Source organism: Macaca mulatta, chromosome 6 (genome assembly GCF_049350105.2).
Source record: "Macaca mulatta isolate MMU2019108-1 chromosome 6, T2T-MMU8v2.0, whole genome shotgun sequence".
In the NCBI taxonomy this organism is placed as follows: domain Eukaryota; kingdom Metazoa; phylum Chordata; class Mammalia; order Primates; family Cercopithecidae; genus Macaca; species Macaca mulatta.
In genome coordinates, this window is record NC_133411.1 from 6,498,301 (window position 1) to 6,525,772 (window position 27,472).

Below are 27,472 nucleotides of genomic sequence, written 5' to 3' on the forward strand. Positions count from 1 at the left end.
TGACTCAATCAAAAGAAGATATTCTAAAAATATATAGAAAAATTTGTAATTTCGAAAGGCTCAAATTAACCAGTTTAGAATGTTCAAAATTTGGTCCAAAAGCTGGAAACCAACTCCTGTAAAATTAGCATATTTTATACAAATGAATGAATCCAGCAAATAATACAAGATCCCTGTGTACTCCTGTGAACTCAACTTCCTTCTGTGCCTTTGTGTCAATGTTGTAGCCATAGCATTGCTGATCGGGATACATAAAAGTCCCAGTGATTCTGACTGGATGTGTGGCTGCCTGTCGCCTTTCCCTGCACGTCCTGTGTGAGTCCCTCTATATATAGAGAGGAAGTCCGTGTGTGTGTGTGTGTGTGTGTGTGTGTGTGTGTGTGTGTGTGTATGTATATATATATTGGACTTGGCAAGGTTTATTTGGAAGGGCAGAGTCTATCCCCAGGTCCTGAGTGTGCACTGGAGGGAAAGGGGTGGATTTCAGGGAACTTTCTTGCTGTGTTGGATGCTCTTGGGGAACAGCTGCAGGCCCAGCCAGAGCTGCAGGAAGAGGACAGCATGGCACACATGCTGGGCAGCAGAGCTGCAGGGTGTGGAGGGGTGTGCGTTCCAGGAGAGCTCCATGAGCCCCAGCCCCAGCAACCTGAGCTGGTGTGTGAGCCAGTGTGCAGTCCTGGTCCCCAGGAGGTGGGGCAGTGTGTGGAAATACCAGATGTAGAACTAGTAGTGGAGGGGGTAGCTGAAGCAGATGCCAGTGAAGTTAGAGGTGAAGAGGGTAGAAACGATCTGGCTGGGTGTGAGGGGCTGGGGTGGAGCCTTCCTTTTGGAGGGATCCTTCAGCAGGGACAAGACACATTCCCCCATCCTGTGCCACCAGTAGAGGGTAAACAGCAAGAGCAAGGTGAGGTGGGCGGCTAGCAGGGCCAGGTGGAAGGCACAGTGCAGGCAGAGAGCCCCTGGGAGGAAGCGCCAGTTCACTGTCCAGCAGAATAGAAACTGGCGGCCAAGGTCAAAGGAGCGAGACAGGTAGCCAGTGGGCTTCTCCAGCAGGAAGAGCAGCCCCAGCACCACCTGAAGGCCAACATAGATGCCCAGCTTGCGGAGGGCCCCACGGGAGCCAAACCGTGTGAGGAGAAGAAGCAGCAACCGAGGGGCGCAGAGCCTCACATTCATCTTCACAGAGGCTGCCAGGCTGGAACACCGGCAGCCTCAGCCCCAGCCCTGGGCCAGCAGGAGGCTGATACTGAGGGCGCTGAGTCATAGAAGAGTCACAGCACAAAGGTTCGTTCGGGGTCTCTGACTTCCCGCAATGGTGGAGTGAACACAGTAGGAGGCGTGGCACATGAAAAACAAGACGAAGGGAGGTACCTTGTAGGTCTGGTGGTAGATCAAGAAGACAAGCAGCAAGGTGGCCAGGTAGAGCACAGCAAAGATATTTTGGGCATGTGAATGTCAGTGCCTCGGCCCAGGGGCATAGAACAGCCCCATAAAGTTGGACACAAAACCAGCTGGGTACACAAGTGGTCCACTGTCATCCCACAGCTGGGTCTAGTCATAGGTACCACTGATGACACCTTCCACCTGGGCCACGTAGGCCTTCTGGTCGATTTCTGTGTCTTTCACTAATTTTCAGACTTCGTAATAACAGTCATTCAGGTACCTATAGAGGAACTGGCACAGGATGTGCAGGGAAAGGAGAAAGACAGCCACACATCCAGGTGAGCCAGGTTTGAGAAAACATGGACAGGGCCAGGTGCAGTAATCCAAGACTTTGGGAGGCCGAGGCAGGGGAATCATCAGAGGTCAGGAGTTCGAGACCAGCCTGAGCAACATGACGAAACTTCATCTCTACTAAAATACAAAATTTAGCCAGGTGTGGTGGCGGGTGCCTGTAATCCCAACTACTTGGGAGACTAAGGAAGGAGAATTGCTTGAACCTGAGAGGTGGAGGTTATAGTGAGCCAAGATTGTGCCACTGCACTCAGTGAGCCGAGATTGCACCACTGTACTCCATCCTGGGTGAGAGAGCAAGACTCCATCTCAAAGAAGAAGGAAGGAAGGAAGGAAGGAAGGAAGGAAGGTAGGAAGGAAGGAAGGAAGGAAGGAAGGAAGGAAGGAAGGAAGGAGGGAAGGAAAAGAAAGAGAACATGGGCAGATGCAGTACAGATTTGACTCAAAAGCAACTTGTTTCAGTGGGTCGAATTGATCTATGTACCCTTCTAAAGCACTCAAATGGTTAAGAATGTCACCAGACGAATCTCCGAGTAAAAACCAAAGCCCAAAAAGATTGCCCCCAAAAGAGACTCATCATCAAGAACTTCTAGGTCAATTATACATTTTAAGGTCACCAAAGCAGGAGTATCACTAACGTGAATTTTTTCTTCAGGGTCTGCTAAACAATGACAGTACTTAATCAGGAAAGTAAATGAACTTATTGGGACTGATTTTAAATTATTTCAATTGCTGAATGAGCACTATATTCATTTTCATCATTGTCCCACCCCAGACTTCTGCTAAAGCCCTAGTGTTTCAATTAATTTACAAAAAGTCTTAAAAGGCAAGTTAATTCTCATTTCACACTCAAGTGAATCAGCTTTTACTTTGAGTTTCCAGAATAACAAAGTAAGTCTTTGATATGCTTTGGCTGTGTCCCCACCCAAATCTCATCATGAATTGTAGCTCCTGTAATCCCCACATGTTGTGGGAAGGACTCGGTGGGAGGTCACTGAATCTCGTAGGTAGATTTTTCCCATGCTGTTCTCATGATAATGAATAAGCCTCACGAGATCTGATGGTTTTATGAAGGGAAGTTCCCTGAAAGCACTGTCTTGCCTGTTGCCATGTAAGATGTGTCTTTGCTTCTCCTTCGCCTTCCACCATGATTGTGATGCCTCCCCAGGCATGTGGAAATGTGAGTCCATTAAACCTCTTTTTCTTTATAAATTATGCAGTCTTGGGTATTTCTTCATAACAGTTTGAAAATGGACTAGTACAGCCTTAATGAAAATTGCCTTTTGAGTGTAAAAATTACAGGGCCAGAGGAAATCTTTCAAAAGCAAGCAATCTTGGGTTCTGTCTACAAGTTGTGATTAATCCACCTGGGACAAGAAAGAATATGTGTTTTCAAATGGCCACCTGTCTGTTGCAATAAATAGTATTTTCAAAAGTAAGGGATGTGGGAGTAGAGCAGTAGCATTTAGTCAGCTTAATTTATTAGCACACTTAGTGTGTACTCTAAATGTACTCTGAATGCAGGTGTCTGACATGCCAGCCTTCTGAGATGTGCTGGACCTGAGAAAGGGGCAAGGGGTAGTGGGTGCTTAGGGCCACTAGGTGCTTTGAGCCATAGCAGAGCTCAACAGTCAACCTCGTCTTCCTAACACACAGTCTGTGGAGGCTGCTGCCCCCGTCAAACTGTCCCAACCATCCTCCAGTAAAGTCACAAGCACAGGAGGGAAGAAGTCCAACAGATTTGGGAGATGTAGGAGAAATACATGGAGAAAAAACATGGACTACTTCCATTGCAATAAAACTTCTTTGAGCATCTGAGCATCTTTCGTCACTACATTTTTGTCCCCTTGCAGATTTGGTGCGGGTACATAAATCTGCTTCCATGAAGACTTACTGAGTTGACCTTCTGCTAGAACTTGAATTTCAAGCTAGAAATGCAGGGCTAATGAACACCTGTGATGCTGTGGATGGCCCAGGAAGAAGGTCAGGGCCCACCCAACTGTAGAGCCCCATATCTCCTGGCCGCCAGATGTGCCAACTTTGAAATGAAATAAAAACCAATAATCTCTTCTGTCCATTTTAGGTGTGAAAGGAAAATAAAATCTTTGCACCCCAAACTCATTATGCCAAGAAGAAAGTTAAGCTTGGTAACTAAGGCATGCAAAAAAGAAAAAGAAAAGAAAAGAAGAAAACTTGCCTTCCTTTTTGTTCCCACACAGATGGCTGCAATGACAGAAGGCCACATATCTCCCCAGGTGAGCCTCCCTCACAAATTGCTCACATGGAAATTTTGTATGGGCCCCCAAATATTTCAGAATACATATCCCCCTCATAACCCATAACCCTAAAGCAGAGTTCTACGGAATCTCACCTGACAGTGTAAAGTAGTAGCTTATCTTCACAGGCATGGGATAAAAACAAGACTAGAATGCCCCCTCCCTCTGCCCACTCTGAAACAAATACATATTTGACTTCTTCCTCTACTCTGTGTTTACCTTATCCTGTATAAAATGAGGACTTACTGAATGCAGATTTACAAGTGCAGATTTACAAATGCATAATTAACTGTTTCTCTAACCCCTCTTTTCACATATAAAACGTGGACTCAGCCAGTGCTAATCAAAGCCTCACTAGAATGTAACACTCAACTCATCGTCTACCTTCCTCCCCTTCTTTTCCTCCTTCCCTTGCTGCTCACTCTTTGCCCTTTAAATATAGAAGTCCTCAAAACCTTCTTTGGAAAAAGCCCTGACCACAAATGCTATTGTGACCTGTGTCTCTTTCTCCTGGACACATCCTCAACCTTGGCAAAATAAACCTCTAAATTGATTCGGATGTGACTTAGATAATTTTTGGTTTACATAGTCCTCTCAGTAAAGGTAATATTGTTTTCCTAGTTAAATTTACAAAAACCAGGACAATCGAAGGCTTTTCACTGGACACACGTGGGGTAAATCCAGAGTGCCAGGCTGAGGTTGGTGTGATGTGGAGGTAGTGGGAGTTACCACGAACCTCTGCTTTCTCCTGAGCAACCCAGAAGTTCAAAAGGAGTTTTTGCACCGATTCTTACCTACATGTACTTGAGTTGTTTACTCTAGTTTAACTGCCTGATAACTTGCCTCATAGGTGAACTTTTACAAAGCAAAAAGGCAGACTTAAGGAAACAAAAAGATAAAACTGCTTATCCAGAATGAGACCAAATCTGAAACTGGATTCTATTCGTGTGCCATTACTAATTCAAAGAACCACTGGAATCTAAGACTGAAATATCTCCACTCCTCTGTTTCTGTCCCTTGCTCTCCCATACCAAAGTTTGGGGTCTAAAAAAGGAAGCCAAATTCAACAGGGACAGATATTTTACAAGAAAAACTCATTTTATTTCAAACTTCATTTTATTAAACTGAAGGTATTTGTCTCTAGTTGATCTGATGACTCAAAGGTTTCATGTTGGCCTCCTCTGAGGGCTTTGGAAAGCCTCACATGCCCACAGAGGACGCAGCTGATAAAACAGAGACGGCCAGAGACGGTCACTTATCCCAACATCAATGGGTGCTTTCAGTTGATTCAGATGTAATTGAAATGCCCTATTTGCATTGAGTTCGCCAGTGCACGAAAACACAGAAAAGAAGTGTCGGCCTTGCCCCAGGTTATAAACAATGTCCGGGTTTTTCATGAATTACATCTTATGACTGTCTCTAAATTTGAGAAAATGAATTGTCTAGCCACCAATGTGCGCAGATCTCATTTCATTTTCATTCAATATCCACTCCGCAGACAGAAGATAAAAACCAAATGAACAGATCACCAGACTCCACACGGAAGGGAAGACATTCCTGCCAGGGCATAGCCCACACAGTCCCCACCCCATGCCCTCACAGCAGCAAAAGTGTGCTTTAAAACAGCAGATGTGTGTTTGTAATCACCAAAAGAAATATGTCTCCCACAATAAGCTCAAAACCATCACGTATGTATAGAACGATTAGGTGCAGATGTTGACTCTTGTACAAATATTTTACTATGGATTCAATTATTAAACTTTTGCCATACTTAATCACCTAAACTATGCTTGAAGAATATATATGCCTCTTTTCAACACAGCAAATGATGGGTGATGCCTGGATTAAAGGAGGGATAGGACCATGTGCCGCTGTATATTGGGGAAAAATTAATTTTCTTCCTAAAATGACCCCATAGGGTGATACGAGAGTGACTGGAGTCATTTTATTAAAATGTTTAGTGTGAAATAAGGCAAAACTTTTAGAGGCGCACACACACACATACACACACACACACACCACACTAACATCCATGCCTTTCATTATTACAGTTAATTAGTAGAGTAGATTTTACTTAGAAGGGCTTAGTTGACAGATTTGTTTGTGGTAGAGCATTTCCCCCTCCATGGAGCTAGAAATATCATTGTAAATGTGGCGGTTAACAACATCTCTATCTGCTGCTAAGAAAGTGTTGACACAGATGTTTGGCTAATCATTTATAGCAAATAGTTATTCCCATAAAGGCTAAGATTAGTCGGAATTGGCATGCACTTCTTTCTTCTGTGAGTCTCATTTGATTATGGATGATGTTTTGTTAGAGTGTATCCATGCAACCTCATAAATGATGTAAAACCCAAGAAAAACACAGACTCTGTGCCAAAACCGAATTAAATACACATCAGAAAAATGTGAGCCTGATTCAGGTTCAGGTACCATGAAACTTGCCTTGGCCTATTGTTGTTAAAACCTTCAGGAAAACTATAAAAAGCAAACTTGACATTAATATCAATTTAAAGTTGGCGTAGCTGCCAACAGTTATTCCACATGAAGCTCAGCTGGCTGCATCGTCTCCAGCACAACATATGGTGGCAGCAATTGCAGCCTCCAAAAGCTGTGAAAAATGGCCCACGCAGACTGGGCAAGGAAAAGCCGTCTTATCTGTGTAGATGTGCTGCCACTGTCAGCATTTTTCTAATGATGAGCACAGACACGTCTGGGAGTTGGATGTGGAGGTAGTTGTTCCTCCCACTTGCGCTCTGGGTGAGCAGTTTCAGAGTCTCTTATCAGTTCCATACTCCCTTTCTCCTTCCATCAACTGACCCCAAGAGGTCTATTCAGCATGCCACCACCTCTCTTCTCTCCTTTGCCACCCCCTCCTTACACAGATTCTGGGAAATCCAAGTAGGACTATCCATAGGATTATTTCTGGAGCCTCTCAAGGAATCTGGAAGTCCTCTATCTTATTTCTCTACTATCCACAGTCTCAGGAATGGGGCTTAGGATAACAAGGGCAATACCAAAGCCCAGTCAAGCACTGGGGCCTCCAACCAGGAAAACATCTATTCATTTGTGACTTGAAACATCATGTACTCATACGGTATGTGCCTGCTACTGGGAAGCATTCTACCAGCTGCTGGGGGAGAGGGGAGAGGGACAAAGACCTGGATGTGAAATGGTTGCATAAACTTCACCTTCCTGCCTGTCCACTAGGGAACTGAATCATGGACACCAGAAAGCAAAGTCACAAAGGGAAAGCAGGTAGAAGGTGTGGAGAGTTGAAACTCTTGAGTATCAGGTGGGCTAATAACCATTTACCCTGGCAAGGAAATAACTGACATCATGTGAATTGGAGAGAATGCCAAGTAAGCTTCCCCCAGGGGAGAAGGCTAAGCCATTAACATTGTGAGTGCACAGAGCACCCAAGTTTGTTGAGGAACCCCATCCTAACACTGAAACCACTACTTATCACAGGAGCATCTCATGTACAGAAATCTAAGACTCTGACTCCCCTCTTGAGAATTTTTATTTGTATGAAAATATAGTGTCCCATCCAAAATTAATACTGACACTTAATCTCCACTGTGGTGGAAGTAGAAGGTGGAGCCTTTTAGGAGGTAATTAAGAGGGTTCCACCCTCATGATGATTAGTACCTTATGAAAGGGCTGAAGAGAATGAGCTTACGGCCCTTTTTGCCTTTCTGTCCCTTCTACCAAGTGAGGACAGAGCATTTTTCCCCTCCTAAGGATGCAGCAACAAAGCCCATCTTGGAAGCAGAGATTGTGCCCTCATCAGACACCAAACCTTGATCTTAGACTTCCCAGATCCTAGTGCAATGACAAAATACATTTCTGTTCTTTATATATTAGCCACATGGACTAAGACAGCACCTCACACAATCTTCCTCCATCTCTATCTCCCAAATGCAAGTTAAGCTGCTGCTATGCCGTGTAACTTAGCCCAGTGCTCCCCAGCACTTTTCTGTTATAAACTTCTATATATGTCAATCTCAACAAGGAACAAAAGAGGCATGCTCTTTGATTTTAAACAAAATCTGTAAGGAAGAGAGGAGAGAAGAATGGGCAAGCAAACACACAAACACACTAAGACCTTTATATCTTGTTCTGAATGCTTTTACATTTGTATTTACTTTCAAGATACTTAATAAGGTCAGCTTCTAATCTCCTACACTCTTCATTACCTGATAACTCCTGGTCCTCCTTGAAGACTTGGCTCAGAAGTCAGCAACTGCAGGCCCCTTTGGCCTCTGGGCATCCTGAGCAGCCATTCATACATCTACCAGGGACTTATTAGATGGTGTTGACTCACCTTTCCTTTCCCAGCGGACTGAAGTTCTTAAGAGAGGATAACAATGCCTTTAGCAACATTTTATGACAGCTCTGTGCAATCAAACTGGTGACAATGACAAAAACATTGTACACCTGCACTTCCCAATTGGTAGCCACCGGCCACATGTGACCACGGAGCATTTGAAACGAAATGTCAAGGATGTGACTGAGGAACTGAGTCTTTTTTCATTATATTTCATGCTAATTAATTTAAATGTATATCTCAATCACTGCACATGGCTAATGACCCTCATATGGGACCGTGCACCTCCCGAAGCTCCTATACTGCTTGGAAGAGGGAACCCGGCCCACTGTTAATAAAATAAACTGACCTTAGGAGCTAAAACCTATCTTAGTTCTTCGCTTAAATGGTGAAACCTTCTGAAATATCAGGGAAGTTACTCATCTCCATCTTTATTCATTTTCCACACATTTGACCAATTGCCCTGTGCCAACCTGGTGAGACCGCTGTCTTACTAAACTTCCATTCCATGCAGGGCCTCTCCGCAGAAGTGCATGTGAACAGAGACTTGTGCCTTGTGTGGGAAGATCTGGAGGGGAGGCTGTGTGCTCCGAACAGAAGCCCAGTGCCTGAAAAGGCCCCTAAAGTCCTGGTAAGTGAAAAGGGGAGTCTGCTTTTGAAGGCAGCAGTGGAAGAGGTGGTCTCCAAACAATGTAGGGCCCTACAGGAGTCAGAACATTTGCATTCTACTTTATTATTTTTTTAAATTTATTTATTATTATTATACTTTAAGTTGTAGGGTACATGTGCATAACGTGCAGGTTTGTTACATATGTATACTTGTGCCTTGTTGGTGTGCTGCACCCATCAACTCGTCATTTACATCAGGTATAACTCCCAATGCAATCCCTCCCCCCTCCCCTCTCCCCCCTCCCCATGATAGGCCCCGGTGTGTGATGTTCCCCTTCCTGAGTCCAAGTGATCTCATTGTTCAGTTCCCACCTATGAGTGAGAACATGCGGTGTTTGGTTTTCTGTTCTTGTGATAGTTTGCTAAGAATGATGGTTTCCAGCTGCATCCATGTCCCTACAAAGGACACAAACTCATCCTTTTTTATGGCTGCATGGTATTCCATGGTATATATGTGCCACATTTTCTTAATCCAATCTGTCACTGATGGACATTTGGGTTGATTCCAAGTCTTTGCTATTGTGAATAGTGCCACAATAAACATACGTGTGCATGTGTCTTTATAGCAGCATGATTTATAATCCTTTGGGTATATACCCAGTAATGGGATGGCTGGGTCATATGGTACATCTAGTTCTAGATCCTTGAGGAATCGCCATACTGTTTTCCATAATGGTTGAACTAGTTTACAATCCCACCAACAGTGTAAAAGTGTTCCTATTTCTCCACATCCTCTCCAGCACCTGTTGTTTCCTGACTTTTTAATGATCGCCATTCTAACTGGTGTGAGATGGTATCTCATTGTGGTTTTGATTTGCATTTCTCTGAAGACATTCATACAGCCAACAGACACATGAAAAAATGCTCATCATCATTGGCCATCAGAGAAATGCATTCTACTTTAAGCACAGTGGGAAGCCATTGGAGGACCCTGACAGGGGCACAATGTAATGTTCCTGAGGGTTTAAACCTCCTCTTCTCCCAGTTGGGAGAACACTAGACACCGGTAGTGGGGCAGGAAGGAGAGCAGGAAGGCAGGTGAGGTCCCCTCCCCAGTGGTCTGGGGGCAGAACTGGCCTGGCCAGAAGGAGGAAGGCAGAGGGACAGAGCCAATAGGATGTCTCCAGGTTGAGCTGGAGCACTGGGAACTCCAGACACAGAGATGCCTCCTGCATTGAGATCGGAGTGGGTGGCAGAGCTGATTACTGAGAAGTGCAAGATTTCAGCATTGCCAAGGTGGATGAAGGGAAGAAATGTTGGTGATCCCCAAGTGACATCTATGTGGGCATCTATGTGGGTATGTGGCAGGTGAAGGCAAGCAGGGAGATGACCAGAAGAGCTGACCTCAGCAGCCACCACCACCCTTTGCTCTGAGATGTAAAGCCTGTTAACACAAGAAGACACTGTGATGCGAGCAGTCCAGTCACATGCCTCTTGCTCTCTCTCAAAGATTACGGGAGAAGGGCTGCCCAGTGACTGAGCTTGGATCCCAAAGCTTGGCACAGGGCTGGTGACCTACTGGGGTGCGCAGGATGGCTGCAGCACTTTAAATCCCCCTGGAGCTGTATTTCCCATGGACTGAACCCTTAGATATAGTTGTTGAGAAGAACTGGGATGCCCCCCAGATTTTCTTAAATTTTATTTCTCACAGCGGACTCTCAGCAATGAGATAAATTTAGATTCCCTGTTAAGCAACCCACCATGGTAATTGTGCAAGTATGATGTTTTAAATTACACTTTTATTATCTTGCCTTTCTCTTCCAACTTCTAATTCTCCTTTCTCATCACTCTCTGGTTGTTCCTGATCTGTAACCCTTCCTCCTCACAGGACAGTCATTAAACAGCTCCGATCTCCAGTAAATGGTGGAAAGAATGAATGGGTTTGGCTTTAAACACTCCTAAGTAGACAGTTGGGAAGTGGTCGAAAATTAAAACCAGGCAGCTTAATGATATTAATATGATCTGTTCAAGAAAATGAGCCTCAGCCCCTTGTCTCTGGGCTTGGCTTTGTCTATGACCTCAGAGCTCAGAGGGAACAACTGGGAAGGGGAGGCTGTTGGTGACCAGGCCCCCCAGCAGAGGAAACCATGCAGTGGGGCTCCTCTCTAGTCCCCAGATAGCTTCGCTCGCCTCACATGGAAACAGGAAATCCAGCTTCTTCGGGTCACAATGGACAGCCAACGGTTCCCGCAGAGATGAGGCTGGTGGAGGCTGAGTGAATAATCCCTCAGCATCTCTCCAGCACCTCTTTCCCAACTCTGCCTGAATACGGGGAGCTGCAATCAACCCACATACACCCCAGGCAGCCCATTGGGGCTAATGTTTTTACTTGCTGGGATCTCACTGAAAACTTTACAAACGGAGGAACTTTTACAAATTTGCCATCAAGAATTCAGAAAGTGCGATCAGCTACAGCCTGGTGAATACAATGACCTGGTGCAAGGATGTGATATTCATACCCAAATGTCTCAGTGTGAGGATTTGGGGTTGGTCATTTCTTTTGATTTATCATTGAGGGCAAATAAAAGGTGAATTATATTAACATCCTGTCAAGAATAGCAGTGCCACGATTGTTTGTCATTTCATTGCCCCAAATATATCGAGCACCATATCAACCACAGACAACAGGGAAGCCTAAAATGGACTCTTTTAAAATCATGCATAAAATGGTAACTTTCTAACAACAATGGTGATTATTTTGATCTCTAGAACAGGAGGCAGGCAGGAGGGAATGCATTTTGTCAGACACAAAGACTGTTCCAGGTTGTCCTCATTGGCATCTTCGGATGCATTCTACTCACACTAAAACAAATCTGTTCAGACTCATTGATTCCCCAGTCACACATGGATCATCCTAGTAGCACAAGAAGGATCTAAAGCAAGTACAGTCCTGATGCCCCTAATGAGAATGAAGTGAACAAGGGAGGCAAAGTTCTAAGATAGCCCCTGAAAGTCTCCATTTTCCCCCGGGCCCCAGTATACACAAATTGTCACCCAGTTATTCAATCAATTACTAATCTAGGTTCTGCTGTGAAGAGATCTTGCAGATAAAATCAAAGTCTTGCAGATGAATCCAATAAATTGACTTCAAGATACAGAGATTTTCCTGGGTGGCCCTGATCTAATCAGGTGATGAGGCTCTTCCTGAAGAAAGATATTTGAGGGTGACGGGAATTCAACATGAGGGAGATTCTCTACTGCTGGTTTGAAGGTGGAAGGGCCCATGTGGCAAGGAATGTGGGTGGCCTCTAAGAGCTGGAGTTCTCATTCCTACAGCTAGGAGGAACTGAATTCTGCCAACAACCTGCATGAGGCGGAAACAGATTCTTCCCAGAGGCTCCAGAAATGAAAAATGTGCAGCCAGCACCCAAATTCACTGCACAAAACCTTTAGCAGAAAATCCAGCCTCATTGAACTCTGACTTCTGACCTGTAAGATCTATGAACTAATGAACAGTTATTGGTTTCAGTAATTAAGTTTGTGGTAACATTTATGCAGCAAAGGAAAACTACAAATTCTGTTTTGGAGCCAACAGATAAAGACTTCTAAGCAGATGCCATGGCCACACAACGTCTCTGCTCAACCTCGGTTTCCTCACCATACCGGCGTGGCAATGCCTGTTCGTCATGCCTCATTGGGAAGGGGTGAGGACTGTCAAGAAAATGCTTAGAAGACTCTCATAAAAATAGAAGTTGCCACCAAAGGTAGAATAAATCCTACTCTTGCTGTCAATGAGTATAAATAATTATGGTCATTCTCATTTTCACTGTTGGAGACATTTCTTTCTTTTTTTAAATTATTATTATACTTTAAGTTCTAGGGTACATGTGCATAACGTGCAGGTTTGTTACATATGTTTACTTGTGCCATGTTGGTGTGTTGCACCCATCAACTCGTCAGCACCCATCAACTCGTCATTTACATCAGGTATAACTCCCAATGCAATCCCTCCCTCCTCCCCCCTCCCCATGATAGGCCCCGGTGTGTGATGTTCCCCTTCCCAAGTCCAAGTGATCTCATTGTTCAGTTCCCACCTATGAGTGAGAACATGCGGTGTTTGGTTTTCTGTTCTTGTGATAGTTTGCTGAGAATGATGGTTTCCAGCTGCATCCATGTCCCTACAAAGGACACAAACTCATCCTTTTTTTATGGCTGCATAGTATTCCATGGTGTATATGTGCCACATTTTCTTAATCTAGTCTGTCACTGATGGACATTTGGGTTGATTCCAAGTCTTTGCTATTGTGAATAGTGCCGCAATGAACATACGTGGGCATGTGTCTTTATAGCAGCATGATTTATAATCCTTTGGGTATATACCCAGTAATGGGATGGCTGGGTCATATGGTACTTCTAGTTCTAGATCCTTGAGGAATCGCCGACATTTCTTTTTTTACCACAATGTTATCTGAAAAAATATAGTACCAGGAAAATAGCCTTTCCCAGGCAGCAATGCTTGGAAGGCGGGCATTCATTGAGATGTTGGTGGTTGTTTCTTGAAGCAGGATGCCAAGGTCTAATAATCATCACATTGTCGGAGAGTCACAGAATATCAGAGATGAAAGGTCCTGAGAGGTCCTGCAGTGGGGGAACTTGCTCAGTATTATCCAACCTGGCACTTTTTCCCTCGCTGAACCAAAAAGCACTCTCCTCCAGCCACTCGGCTGAATCTCATGGAAATGGAGTGGTCCATGGAACCCACTTTGAGGAGCTGGTTGAGAAGCTAATGAAAACAAACAAACAAATGAAGATCTGCGGACTCTCCATAGCAGGTGATCTGGTCCTTCCATCATGCAGGGCTGTGAGAGTCCCTGCACCCCACCTAGGGCCCAGAGCTCTCTGCCAGCTTTCAGACACCCGTCGCCCCCGTTTGTCCTTGGACCTCAATGTTCCAGGCCCTCTGGGCAAACAAAATGAGCTCTAGTAACAATATTTAAGGTGAGTGGCACTGCCCTTCAATGCACAGGGAAATGTACATCCTCAACATGTTCACTAAGAAGTTAAAGGCATTTTTAGGGGAAAATATTTGGCTAGATAAGAGAATGAAAAATCACTGTCCTTAAAAAAAAAACCCCACCTTTTAACTTATCCAAATTCCACAAAAATAAACACTTTGTCTACTTGCAAATAAAAGACGTGGCATTTAAAACAAGACCTGCTCTGCCAGATAAAGAAGTATATTATAAATCAACAGGAATTTATATTGTATGGCCTTGGGCCAAGATAATAGGCAGATCAAGGGAACAGAGTAGACAGTCCAGAAATAGCTTCTCACATGCAGGGACTAACATATGAGCAATATGACTTAAAAAGATGAATTACTCAAGAACAAAGTCTATAAAACTTGCTAAGTCTTTGGTAAAAAGAAAAAACAAAGTTAATCACCAACTCATCTTATTTTAAAATAAATTTCAAATGGAAAACAAATTTAAGTATAACCTCTAAATACACTAAAAAAAATAAAATAAAATAAATATTTAATCCTGGGGTTAAGAAAGAACTTTTCTACCTAATCCCAGAAGTGAAAGCACAAAAATAATTTCAGGATTTGACTACATATAAATTTCTATATTAAAGAAAAACATAAATGAAAAGGCAAAGAAAAATGGAAAAAAAATATTTGCAACATTTATGAAAGACAAATGTTTACTGTTATACAGATATAAATGAATAAGAAAAAGTTGAATTCCCCAAAAGGAAAATGGACAAAAGACAGGAATAGGCAAAGTAAACTGAAACAGAAATGGCCAATAAATATGTGAAAATATATTTGACCTCACTGGTAATTGAATAAATGGAAACCAAATAATGAGTTATCTGTCCAATAGGGTATAATAAAAATGAGTGATAATCCTTCCTGCTGGTTTGGTTATGGGAACTGAGTCAGCTGAAGGGAGGGTAAATTTTAAAATTTCAGGAAGACAATGTAAGAAAAAAAAATCAAAACTTGGAAATAGGCAAAAGGATGGCTCTGTCTTTCCACGTTCTCATTAGGGGTAACTGCCTTTGCTTTGACTTACTATTTTCTATTGATTAGAATCTACCACAGCCATGTGAGGGTCCCTGGTATTATAACACACAGAACACTGACAGCAATGCCCATGAGTCTTGTCTGGTGTTGACACAAAGGAACAACGCCCCGTAGACTTGGAAAGGACTGCAGCCCGAGCATCACGGTGTCCTTGTATGACTGAAAATAACCTTCTTCCGAGGCTTCTGTGACTTCTTTCTGCACTCTGTCCCCATGCTGCTGCAGCCTCACTGTCCTGCTGGCTGTCGCACTGCATTAGAGAAATACATCTTTGACATTTGCTCTGTATGTGTTTGTGTGAAAGTCATGTTTTTAACTTTTTAAAAATGATACTTCGACAGAAATTTGGCAAATATATATCAAAGTTCTCAAGTGAATACCTCTTTTCTACAACAGTAATGTCACTTCTAGGAATTTTCCCTCTGAATAGAATTAGATAGAAGTGGAGAGACATCAGCAAGGAAGTTTAGGTGGCTTTGTCTTATGATGATAGTCAAAAAAAAAAAAAAAGGCACTGGTTCTCAACCTAGGTTAATTTTGTCCTCCAGGGGACATTTGGCAATGTCTGGTGACAGTGTTGATTGTCACAGCTAGGGGAAGGGATGTTTCTGGCATCCAGTAGGCAGAGACCTGAATGTGAAGCCACATCCTGCAGTGGCCAGGACAGTGTACCCGAAAAGGGTGGGCTGACCCAAACTGCCCGTGGTACCGAGGCTGAGAAACCCTCACCTAATATACCACCCTAGGGATTAGGAGGGATAAATTAAAGTAGAATGTTTTGCAACCATTTTAATTATGATTTTTTTTAAAAAAACTATGATATTGTCAGTGTGTATTTATGTTTAAGACTTATTGTTAAGTAAAAACATTATAAAATTATATTTGCGGTGTTCATATGATCAGAAAAAATATATTAATTAAAATTTCAGATGTAAAGAATATTACATCTTTCATGTTTTCCAGAGAATGAATACATTTTTGTATGTATGTATATATACAGAGAGAGGGAGAAAGAGAAAGTAGCATATAAATAAAAATACATACATTTTATTACCTATTACAGTATTTATTCTTCTACACACTTCCCAGTTCACGTATGTACAGGAGCTTTCTTACATCCTGCATGGATGCCTGAGGTTTCACCACTAAGGAGTCTGGTCTCTAAGTGAAGAGGTCGTTAAAGCTGTTTGTGTAAAGCCTGTGTCTTGGAGACAGGGCGTTAAATCTTTATCAGTTAGATGCATTAGGTATGAAATGGCCAATTGGATTGGCTGGCGTGCCTGTCACTCAGCACCGCCCTGGGACCAGACAGCTTTGGTGACCCAGCTGGAGAGGTGCTCCAGAGCTGGGCTGACCCTGAGAAGGCTCCACCTCAGAGCAGCACAGGGAGGACGTGAGGCCCCGCGCTTTCCCGAGGGCCAGGCCTCATGTCAAATTGCAGAAACAGACTGAGCACAGAGCCATGGAGAGCCGAGGAGTGGGCAGGCTTGTCCATTCCAGCTTCCACCTCTGCCTCTGATCCTCATCTGTGGAATCAGGGCGGTGAACCAGAAGCCTCTGGAGTTTCTCAGTGCTCTGATCCCGTGAATTCCTCCTCTGTCCCCGCGATTTCGCAATGAAGGGATGCTTCCCATTCTCACCAAGTGCCTGTTGAAACTGTTTGCTCAGCCTGACAACTCTCTTCTGTTACTTTCAAATGATCACGGGCTCCCAGGAGGAAAGTTGAGGTAAACCTCTCTTCAAGTGCTGCGTCCTAAAATTCCCAAAGAACTGTCCACCTTTGAAGGGCTCTCAGGACCTGGGACGTGTGACCACGGACATCCGGGGATCAGTCAGCACTGCATCCTGGGGAGAAGGAGGCGCCGGGTTGCTGGCTCCAGGCTGCATCCCCTCCTCTGGGTCTGTGCTGGTCCTGCACTTCATAGCATGAATTTCCCCTTAGTCCTTAAGGCTGAACAAGCCTTCTACTGCTCTCCGTCACTTTATCCTGGGAGTCGGATGTTTGCCTGGTTTATTAGTGCATGTGAATGCCTACCCCAAATTGCTATGTGATTTTCAAAATGCTGAATTCTGTAGATTCTTTGAGATCAGTGACTTTCACTCTCTCAATCCATTTCTATGGGGCTGAACTGGGAAGTATGATGGGGAGAGAAAAGAACACCTCTGTAAACAGCAACACAACAAGACAAGAAAAACCTCCACAGTGTCTTGAACTTCACACACTTGTGCAAGGTTGGGGCCAGTGTTCTCAACCCTGGCACTATTGACATGTCAGGCAGGACAATTTTTTGTGTTCGGAGGCCACAGTGTATTTGTTTCAAAGTGTATTTTCACCAATGGTAGCACCAGCCTCACTCTATTTCTCCCATCTTCCAAGACAATTAATTAAGACATTCAATCACAGAATTACACCCATTTCTGGACAGCACTCCATCTGACCATGGCCTGTGTATTAGTCAGGGCTCTCTAAAGGGACAGAACTCATAAGATGGATGTATACATGAAGGGGAATTTATTAGGAGAATTGGCTCACATGATCAGTATTGTAGGGTATTTAGCAATGTCCCTAGGCTATACCTACTAGATACCAGTAGCACTGCCCTTAACCCCCATTACAGGGTGAAAAGTCAAAAATTAAAAACTGTCATATCTAGGGCAGCACAGGGATCCATGTACCCTGTTGAGCAATGGCCTTCACTGTGAAGGCGCAGAAGGAGCCCAGAGCTCGTCTCTCGTCTGCGGAGATGGATGCCTCCTCTTGGTGGCCTGCAAGGATGTGGCTGGTCCCAGACCATACGTCTGAAGAGTCATCAGTCCCGTTGAGCAGTAGCCCATAGCTGGGAAGGTTTATAAAAACTGGTCCAGTACATACATGCAAGCGTTACAAGTGATCATCTTTGTGGTAGAAATTGTGATTATTAGGAATGATAATATGTTCTTTTTTGTATTCATTCATGCAACCTAAATTGTCTGTTTATTCGTTTAGTAATTTTTTAAAAGCTCAAGAAATGGAAGAAATGAGAGAGATGTTTCGTATGCTCTTAGGTGATGTGGCAGACACACCTAAGGTCACCCCTCCCCAGTGATCTATGTTTTGGATAATTCACTCCCCTGAGCATAAAGGGGCTGGTGATGTAATTCTAGATAATAGAATACAGCAAATGTGATGGTTACATCTGATGTGAGATTCTGCCTTAGCAGGTGGGGGCAAGAGAGACTCTCTTGCTGACTTGTGTAAGAAGGCTGCTGTCCTGTAGGAAGGACTGTGAGAGGCCACGTGGCAGGATTCTTGGGAGCCCCTGGATGCTGAGAGTGGTCCCCAGCTGATGTGGTTTGGCTGTGTCTCCATCCAAATCTCATCTTGAATTGTAGCTCCCATATTTCCCACGTGTTGTGGGAGGGACTCAGTGGGAGATAATTGAATCATGGGGGTGGTTCCCCCATACTGTTCTCGTGGTAGTAAGTGTCACAAGATCTGATGGTTTTATAAGGGGAAAGCCCTTTTGCTTGGCTCTCATTCTCTCTTGCCTGCTGCCATGTAAGACGTGCCTTTTACCTTCCACCATGATGATGAGGCCTCCCCAGCCATGTGGAACTGGGTTCCTTAACTCCATTAAACCTCTTTTTTTTCTTATAAATTACCCCATCTCAGGTATGTCTTTATCAGTAGTGTGAAAATGAACGAATACACCAGCTGACCACCCCTCAAAAAAGGATCTTCAGTCCTACAACCACCAACAACCTGAGAGAGCCTTTGACAGGACTACAGCCCTGACTGACCTGATTGTAGCCTGCTGAGACCCAGAGCGGAGGCCACAGTTGGGCTCTGCTTGAACTTGTGACCTACTGAGAGCGGAGGTAACTGATGTGTGATATTTCAAGTCACTAGGCTGTGGTCATTTGTTATGCAGCCACAGGTAACAAACACAGACAGCTTCCCTCTCCTTTGAGAACACATCAGCCAAATGCCTTTCATAAATATTGCAGCTACCTCTAGGCTAAGAGAATGTGAACCCTTGAGTATTCAGTACCTGCCAGATCAGAACTTATAGGACATTGAGGGGGACATGCAGCCTGAAAGACCTGGAAGCTGATCTGGTACTTGCAGCTCTGCCTTGATGGACTCCTAGGGACACAAGCAATGCCAAAGAGCACCAACCCCAGACAGGGACACCCTGTGATGGTGGGAGCGGGGGGCAAGGCAAATCAATACCTCTCTGTAATCTGGTCTGGTCACAAATGAAAACAAGAACGTGGTCAATACCACAAATATGCCTAGGCATCCCCCACCCCTGGAGAATGTGAGCAGCTGCTGCTTTTTCACCAATTGCAGCACCAGCCTCACTCCATTTCTCCCACCTTCCAGGACAATTAATTAAGACATTCAATCACAGAATTCCTCCCATCTCCACACAGCACTCCATCTGACCATGGCCTGTGTATTAGTCAGGGTTCTCTCAAGGGACAGAACTAATAGGACAGATGTATATATGAAGGGGAGTTTATTAGGAGAGCTGGCTCACATGATCACAAGGGGAAGTCTCACAATAGGCCGACTGCAAGCTGAGGAGCCAAGAAGCCAGTCTGAGTCCCAAACTTCAAAGGTAGAGAGGCTGACAGTGCAGCCTTCAGTCTGTGGCTAAAGGCCTGGGAGCCCCTGGCAAACCACTGGTGTAAGTCCAAGAGTCCAAAAGCTGAAGGACCTGGAGTCTGATGTTCAAGGGCAGGAAGCATCCAGCATGGGAGAAAGATGAAGGCTGGAAGACTCAGCAAGTCTGCTCATTCCAACTTCTTCTGCCTGCTTTATTTTAGCTGCTGTGGCGGCTGATTAGATGGTGCCCACCCAGTTTAAGGGTGAGTCTGCCTCTGCCAGTCCACTGACTCAAATGTTAATCTCCTTTGGCAACACTCTTACAGGCACACCCAGGAACAATCCTTTGCATCCTTCAATCCAACCAAGTTGACACTCAATAGTATCCATCACAACCTGTTTCCTTGACTCTCCCCAAGATCACCTCATATAAGGCAAACCCTCCAAGTCTTTCCCAAGGCCCTCTCACTGCTGCTGCTGAGCTGCTGCTGGCTCCCGGTGGTGCACAGCCTTCCTTGTTGTGATGAGCCAGTCGATGGCCTCAACTTTGCTGGGCTACAGGTGTGTTTCTGGTGGCCTCTGGATGACATCACTGACAAGATTATGACCAAGCTAATTTTGATGCATCCCAGTTTCAGCATCAAATTTGGGAAAGCATTCATTTAAAAATAACCCATACCAAGGTTTTCACAAAATACAATCAAAATCCAGGGCGTATTAGTAGGTAGCTCATACGTGCACCTGTTCCGTGCGTGCTGTTGTCACTGATGTCTGGAATGAAGTAATGAATTAGAAAGTCTTCAAACACCAAAGAATGATTTCATGAACTATATTTACGTAGCGTATATACCACATATAACGTAATTACTATGTACTAAAAGATAAGAAATTATAATTGTGCATTTTAGAAAGATTTGGTCAAAAGAGGAGGAGGGATGAAGATTTTATCATGATTCTCAATTTCCCAAGCATTTCTGTAAATTAGAAGCTTACTGTACTAACTAGAAATGGTGGATGGGTTTTTAGCTTCAATTCCACCCATCATGTCCCATCTAAATGCTCTGAGGTGGTAACAACAAACTGTGTCCTAGATCTTCTTCAAGCTGAAGTGTTTTGGGGTGATCGCATATTCCAATAATGCCCCCTGGAGGCCAGCCTGGCCAGGGCCAGTGGACACTTGTCCCCACAGAAGCAGGTCTGTGCCACTGCTCAGCTGTCAAGGTTCACTTTTCCACCCTGATCCAGCTGCTAAACTGTCCCTATCACGTGTCCCTCACCCACTACCAGGCGGTGACTCCTAGCTCATGCAATTTCCGGTGCTCACTTCTTGCTGTCCCCCATCTGGCCCTATCATCAGTTTGTGTCCATGTTGCATTCAGTGCATGAGACACTGAGAGCGGTCTCCAGCCGACAGCCACCCATGACTCATTGACAGAAGAGAAAGGGGAGAAGGGAAGAAATCTGTTACACCTGTGAGACAGAAGCTGCCCCTTTACACAGGTGCATGGTGGGGAAGTGGGGAAGGCAGAGGCATCCCAGCTGTACTGCAAAAGGACCACATTTTGAAAGTTGGTTTCAAGGCCAGGTGTGGTGGCTTACACCTGTAATCCCAGCACTTTGGGAGGCTGAGATGGGTGGATCACAAGGTCAGGAGTTCAAGGCCAGCCTGGCCAACATGGCAAAACCCCGTCTCTACTAAAAATGCACAAATTAGCCGGGCGTGGTGGTGGGCGCCTGTAATCCCAGCGACTCAGGAGGCTGAGGCAGGAGAATCGCTTGAACTTGGGAGGTGGAGGTTGCAGTGAGCCGAGATCATGCCATTGCACTCCAGCCTAGGTGACAAGAGCAAGATTCCATCTAAATAAATAAATAAAAATAAAATGAAAGATGGTTTCAAACCACGTGTTCAGTCAGATGTAGAAAATATATAACAGCAAAATGAGCTTTGGTATAGGCTTGATTGAGTATATAGCCTGAAAATAGAGGGAATCAGTGAATAAAGTCCCCTATAATAGCAAATACAGCTTCTATTGATAAGACGTAATGGAAGTGGGCTACAACATAATATGTATCATGTGATTACAATATCCAATGATGAGTTGGCTAGTACAATGCTAGTCAAGCCTCCTACTGTAAAAAGGAAAATAAATCCCAAGGCTCAGAGCATTGCAGGGGATCATTTGGTATTGCCGCTGTGAAGCGTAGCCAGTCAGCCAAAACTTTGACGCCAGTGGGAATAGCAATAATTATAGTAGCAGAGGTGAAGTAGGCTCATGTATATACATCTATGCCTACTGTAAATATATGGTGAGCCCATAAGATAAATCCTAAGAAACCAATTGATATTATAGCTCACACCATGCCCATATATCCACATGGTTATTTTTTTCCAGAATAATATGTTACAACATGGGAAATTATCTTGAAGCCTGGTAGGATGAGGATGTAGACTTCAGGGTGACCAAAGAATCAGAGTAAGTGTTGATATAACATAGGATCACCTCCGTCTGTTGTTGGAAGTATATAAGAGTCAAGGCTTAATTCTTCATAATCTGTATATTCGTAGCTTCAATACCATTGATGTCCGATTGTTTTAATGGTGAGAGAAGGGTTCTTGATTTCATCTGTTATATATAAGATGCGTAGAGATGGGAGGGCGATTAAGACTAAGATGATGGCAGGGAAGATAGTTCAGATGGTTTCTACTTCTTGGGCATCTATGGTGTTAGTAGTCAGTTTTGTTGTGAATATTAGAGAAATAATGTATAGAAGTAAGGAACTAACTAGAAAAATAATTATAAGGGTGTGGTCATGGAAGGTAGTTCTGTAATAGGGGATGTGGCATCTTGAAGGCCTAATTGAGCTGAGTGAGCCAATAAGATATACAGGGCTTAACCTATAACTTAACTTTGACAAAGTTATGAAATAATTTTACTAATATCAAAAAAGTCATAGAGGTTATGGGATTGGCTTGAAACCAGTCTTTGGGGGTTCGAGTCCTTCCTTTTTCATTTAGGTTTCCATGTAGGTTGGTTCTTCGAATGTGTGATAGGGTGGGAGACAGCCATACGGTCATTCTAAGTTTGTAGATGGTTGTTCAATTATTAGAACCTTTCATTTTGAAGTGAAGACTTCTCAGATCATGAAAATTATTAGAATTACTGCTGTCAGGGAAATAAATGAGCCTACAGATGAGATAATATTTCATGTGGTGTACGTGTCGGGATAATCGGAGTAGCGTCGAGGCATGCCAGAAAGGCCGAGGAAATGTTGTGGGAAAAAAGTTAAATTGAGGCCTATAAATACAATAGCAAAATGAGCTTTAGCATAGGCTTGGTTGAGTATTTAGCCTGAAAATAGAGGGAATCAGTGAATAAAGCCCCCTATAATAGCAAATACGGCTCCTATTGCTAAGACTTAATGGAAGTGGGCTACAACATAATATGTATCATAATAGGGATTACAGTCAGTCATGGGAAGCTTCTCTTATTGTGCAAAGGAGAAACAGATTTCCTTACAACACCATGTGAAGGCAGAATTCTGGAAACCCGCCTTGGGGACTATCTTTCCTTAATTAGACATCCTAAGAAACAAGGGCAAAGCACTGTAGCCTGGCACAATTTGGATCTTCAGGAAATCTATCAGAATTTTCCAAAAATTGAGAAAAGATATATAGGATCAAAATGAGATTTTGATGAAATGCCTCACTAAGAAAGAGCAGGAAGAGAACTTTCCTGAAATAAAGTAGAAAATATTGACAGAAAAAAAAATACTGGAAGAAAAGCCCATGTTTGTATGCATGCTCAGACATTATTTGTAACTATTAACACATTTGAGACACAACCGATGAACGAGGTATTACACAGATGAGGACAGTAAGAAAGAAAATTCCAGCGAAACCACTGAGACTGACCCAGCATAACCTTACAAATAGCCACTGTCCACATGCTGATGGCCAATCAAGACTCAGATCCCATCTACCTAACTTGCTGTGAGCCTCACTAATGTGTGGGGCACAGGTGCATATCGCCCTCAAAGCTGGCTTAGAACAGCCACTCTGCATTCAGCATGTGGACATCCTTAGGCACATCTTAAAAATCTGAAAATACAAATTAGGCCGTATTTAAGATGGACTTGCTGACTGTCTATAAGATACGTAACGGGAACTCGTGGTGAACTGTTTTGGAAATTCAATCTGGCCAGGCACGGTTGCTCATGCCTGCAATCCCGACACTCTGGGAGACTGAGGCAGGAGGATGGCTTGAGGCCAGGAGTTCAAGGCCAGCCTGGGCAACATGGCAAGACCTTGTCTCTACAAAAAACAAAAACAAAAACAAAAAGTTAGCTGGGTGTGGTGGTATGCACCTGTAGTCTCAGCTAATCAGGAAGCTGAGGTGGGAGGATCTCCTGAGACCAGGAGGTCAAGGGTGCAGTGAGCCATGATTGCTCATTTGCACTTCAGCCTGGGTGACAGAGTAAGACTTTGTCTAAAAATAATGATAATAAATAAATAAATAAGAAAAGAAAATTCTATCTGGCTTCCCCAAGTTTATGTATTTCATTTTTTTATGGTGGGTTTTCATGGGGCCATCAGAAGAACAATGAATATAAAAACGCGTGAGCTCCCTCTTAGGCATTTTGGAACTTATGATGGTTTCATGGGGCCATCAGAAGAACAATGAATATAAAAACGCGTGAGCTCCCTCTTAGGCATTTTGGAACTTATGATGGTTAACTTCATGTGTCAACTTGGCTGGGCTATGGTGCCCAGTTGTTTGATCAAACACTAGTCTAAATGCTGCTGTGAAGCTATTTTAAAAATGTGATCATAAATTAATGTGGGTGGATCATCTAATTAGTTGAAGGCCTCAAAAGCCAAGACTGACATGTTCCAAAGAGGAAGCAATTCTGCCTCAAGACTGCAGCACAGAAACCCTGCCAAGGTGCCAACCTGCTGCCCTGTGGAACCTGGACTCAAGGCTGCAAGATCAACCCTTACCTGAATTTCTAGACTTCTCACCTGCCCTGCAAATTTAGGACTCACTAGCCCCTCCGATCATATGAACAAATTCCAATCAATAAATAAGTAAATGAACAAACAAACAAATCTATCTGTCTCTGTATCCACCTATCTGTCTCCAATTCGCTCTGTTTTTCTGGAGAACCCTGAATAACACAGGGCCTGCAGGTTGCTTCCTGTCTAAGGGTAGAGTATCTGAGTGCCTATACTGTTCCACTGTCTCTGCTAAGTGTTCATAGATGACTTTCCCTTCCTCACCTCCTTTGGCCCCTTCCACTCAGTACAAACCCAGGCTATTTCTTCCAGCTTTGGGTTGCTTATCAAGGGAAAAATGAATTATGTAAGACTAAGACAAAATGAGGAAGATAATTCTACTGCCATTAACACTACATAGTTTATTTCAAAGCCAAACAGAAATAACTTTGGGGCTTTGTACTGTTTAGAATCACCTCTTCGATTGCTTTCTTTCAATAATAAGGCATTTTAAGGGATGAGTATCTGTCATGGTAGAGAAAGCTGTGCATCATCCATTGACCTGACTGTCAGCAAATACTCATGGAAGCCCTGTGGGGTACTCGGCACTGTGCCAACCACTGCCTCCCAGATTTGGGACAGACAGACACCCTGCCCATATGCAGCCTCACAGACATAATACTCAGTAATATAATATAATATAATATAATATATAATATATAAGACCTATAATAACTATTCTCAGTATTTATTGTCTGCTTATTATATCTTGGATACTGATATAAGCTCTTTACTTAAATTAACTCATTTAGCCTTCATACAAAACCTAGGAGATAGGTCCTGTGTCTATAATGCTCTTTAAAGTTGTAAGAAAAAAAGATAATTTGTTTCCAATTTCTGCTGTAACAAATCGCCACAAACCTGCTGGCTTGAAACAACACAACTGTATTGGGTGTGACCTGCAGTTCTGGAGGTCAGAAGCCGGAAGTCAGTCTCATTCCTGTGTCTGAAGGTGTCGGCTGGCTCCTTCTAGAGGCTTGAGAGAAGACACATTTCTTTGCCTTTTCAGCCTCTGTTGGCCACCTGCATTCGTTGGCTTGTGGCCCCTTCCTCCATCTTCAAAGGGCATGAACTACAGTCTCTGCTTCTATCTGCACATTGCCTCTCCTCTCTATCAAACCTCCCTCTACCTTCTCTCATAAGGATACTTGTGATTACATTTAGGGTTCTTCTGGATAATCAAGAACAATCTCTCCACCCCAGGATCTCTAAGCCTAATTATATCTGCAAAGTCCCTTTTGCCATACAAGGTAGAAGGAGTTGGCAGCGGGTAACTCTGGAGCCATTATTCATTCAGCTCACCACCTGCAGACACAGAGACAGGGCTTACCCCAGATGATGCTGCTGGTCATTGTTGGCATCTAGATCCATGGCAGACACCTTTAACTACCTTGCACATGGCCTTGCACGGTCCTCAAAGAGACGTGCACTCAACAGTGAGCACAAGACACCAAGGCAACTACAATGACGTGACCATGATGGCATTTCTGCTACCAAATGCTGCTCCCCAAAAGTCCAGAGCAGGCTGGTGATAAAGCAAAAATGAGCTTGCTGCTTACCACAGTCAGGGGAACACTACCTGGATTGTCTTAGGTTCATCTTGGAAAGGGTGGGACAAAGGAGGGACATTTATGAGGTTTTCATTGTCTAGCTTAAGGCAGGTTTTCAAAAAGGGAGGGTGATTAGGATTAGTTAGTGTTCATGATACACTCATTGAGGAGGGGTGTGTACCTCTCCTAAGGTATAACAGAGAATGTCCAATGTTCTTCATTGTAAACTGAGTAGCTGAATGTTGATTTAAGTTAATTCTGGAGAAGTCATTGAAATTAGCAAAAATGTTGTTTGATAAGTTTAATCTTTCTGGGCAAGAGTTAGCTGCAGTAGCAATGTCAGGTTGGTTAAGACAGTGGAAGAATAAATGGACGTTAGTGTAGACAGTAAACTAATGTGGGTGTAGATGTTTTGATTCTCAACACTCAGCCCACCAAAAATGCCTGGGTGAATCAGAGAAAAGAAGATCGTGTCACAGTGTGAGGCTGTTGCCTCTGGAAAGCGCCCACTTCATAGAAAACCCAGAAGTCACCCCAAGAAATTGAGAGAGCAGTGGTGAGGTGGGAGGGGAGACCCTGGGTGACCTACAGAGAAGGCAGCTGTTGGACAGGACATTTTCTTCCCAAGACTTCCAACAGCCACACCCAGAATGACTTCCACAGGTGTGTTCAAAAGGAAACGGAGAAGAATTCCTTAAGGGACAACTGCGTGTGCTGCAAGCGATTAGCCCACAGAATTCTGACCTGCACACCCACCAGCCATGCAGGAGTGCATTTCCACACTGGAAGAAACAGCATGCCAGTTACTGCACGCTGGGGTTAATTTTCAAAGTGGGCACAATGTGAGCCTTTTAAAAAAAAAAATTTTGAAAAAACAAGGAAGCCATTCTGTTAACCATGTGGATCTACTTCCAATGAAAGTTCAGTCTGCAGCAAAAGGGGAGACAGAAATGAACAAGTACTGAGATTTTGACCTCATATTTTAACTTCTGTCACTTACTGGGAACCAATTTGTCAGCCAGATACATTATATAGCCGATTACCTCAACACGGGGGAAAGTCTTACTGCCCTCATTTTACGACGTGTGAATAAAGACCCTCTTCAAAGGTTATTTGGCCATGGCCACACAGTAAGAGGTTGTGTTCTAAGGGTCTCCGTCTTTGCTTCACACCATGCAAATTTCTAGAAGGCAAGTATTTCTAGAAGGCAAGCCCCTCAGCTTCTGCTCCACTTACTG

The 27,472-nt window shown here is 43.8% G+C and overlaps 1 long non-coding RNA gene and 1 pseudogene across 1 annotated transcript in view; both read right to left on the bottom strand.

Moving 5' to 3' along the window:
- Positions 1-374: 374 nt before the first annotated feature.
- On the bottom strand, positions 375-18,389 carry LOC100425861 (dol-P-Man:Man(5)GlcNAc(2)-PP-Dol alpha-1,3-mannosyltransferase-like; annotated as a pseudogene).
- A 1,136-nt stretch (positions 18,390-19,525) lies between these two features.
- Positions 19,526-27,472, bottom strand: part of LOC106998642 (uncharacterized) — a 29,645-nt gene continuing 21,698 nt past the window's right edge. The window contains exon 4 of the long non-coding RNA XR_013418154.1: positions 19,526-21,488. This is a non-coding gene — a long non-coding RNA (uncharacterized LOC106998642). The remainder of the gene's footprint in view (positions 21,489-27,472) is intronic.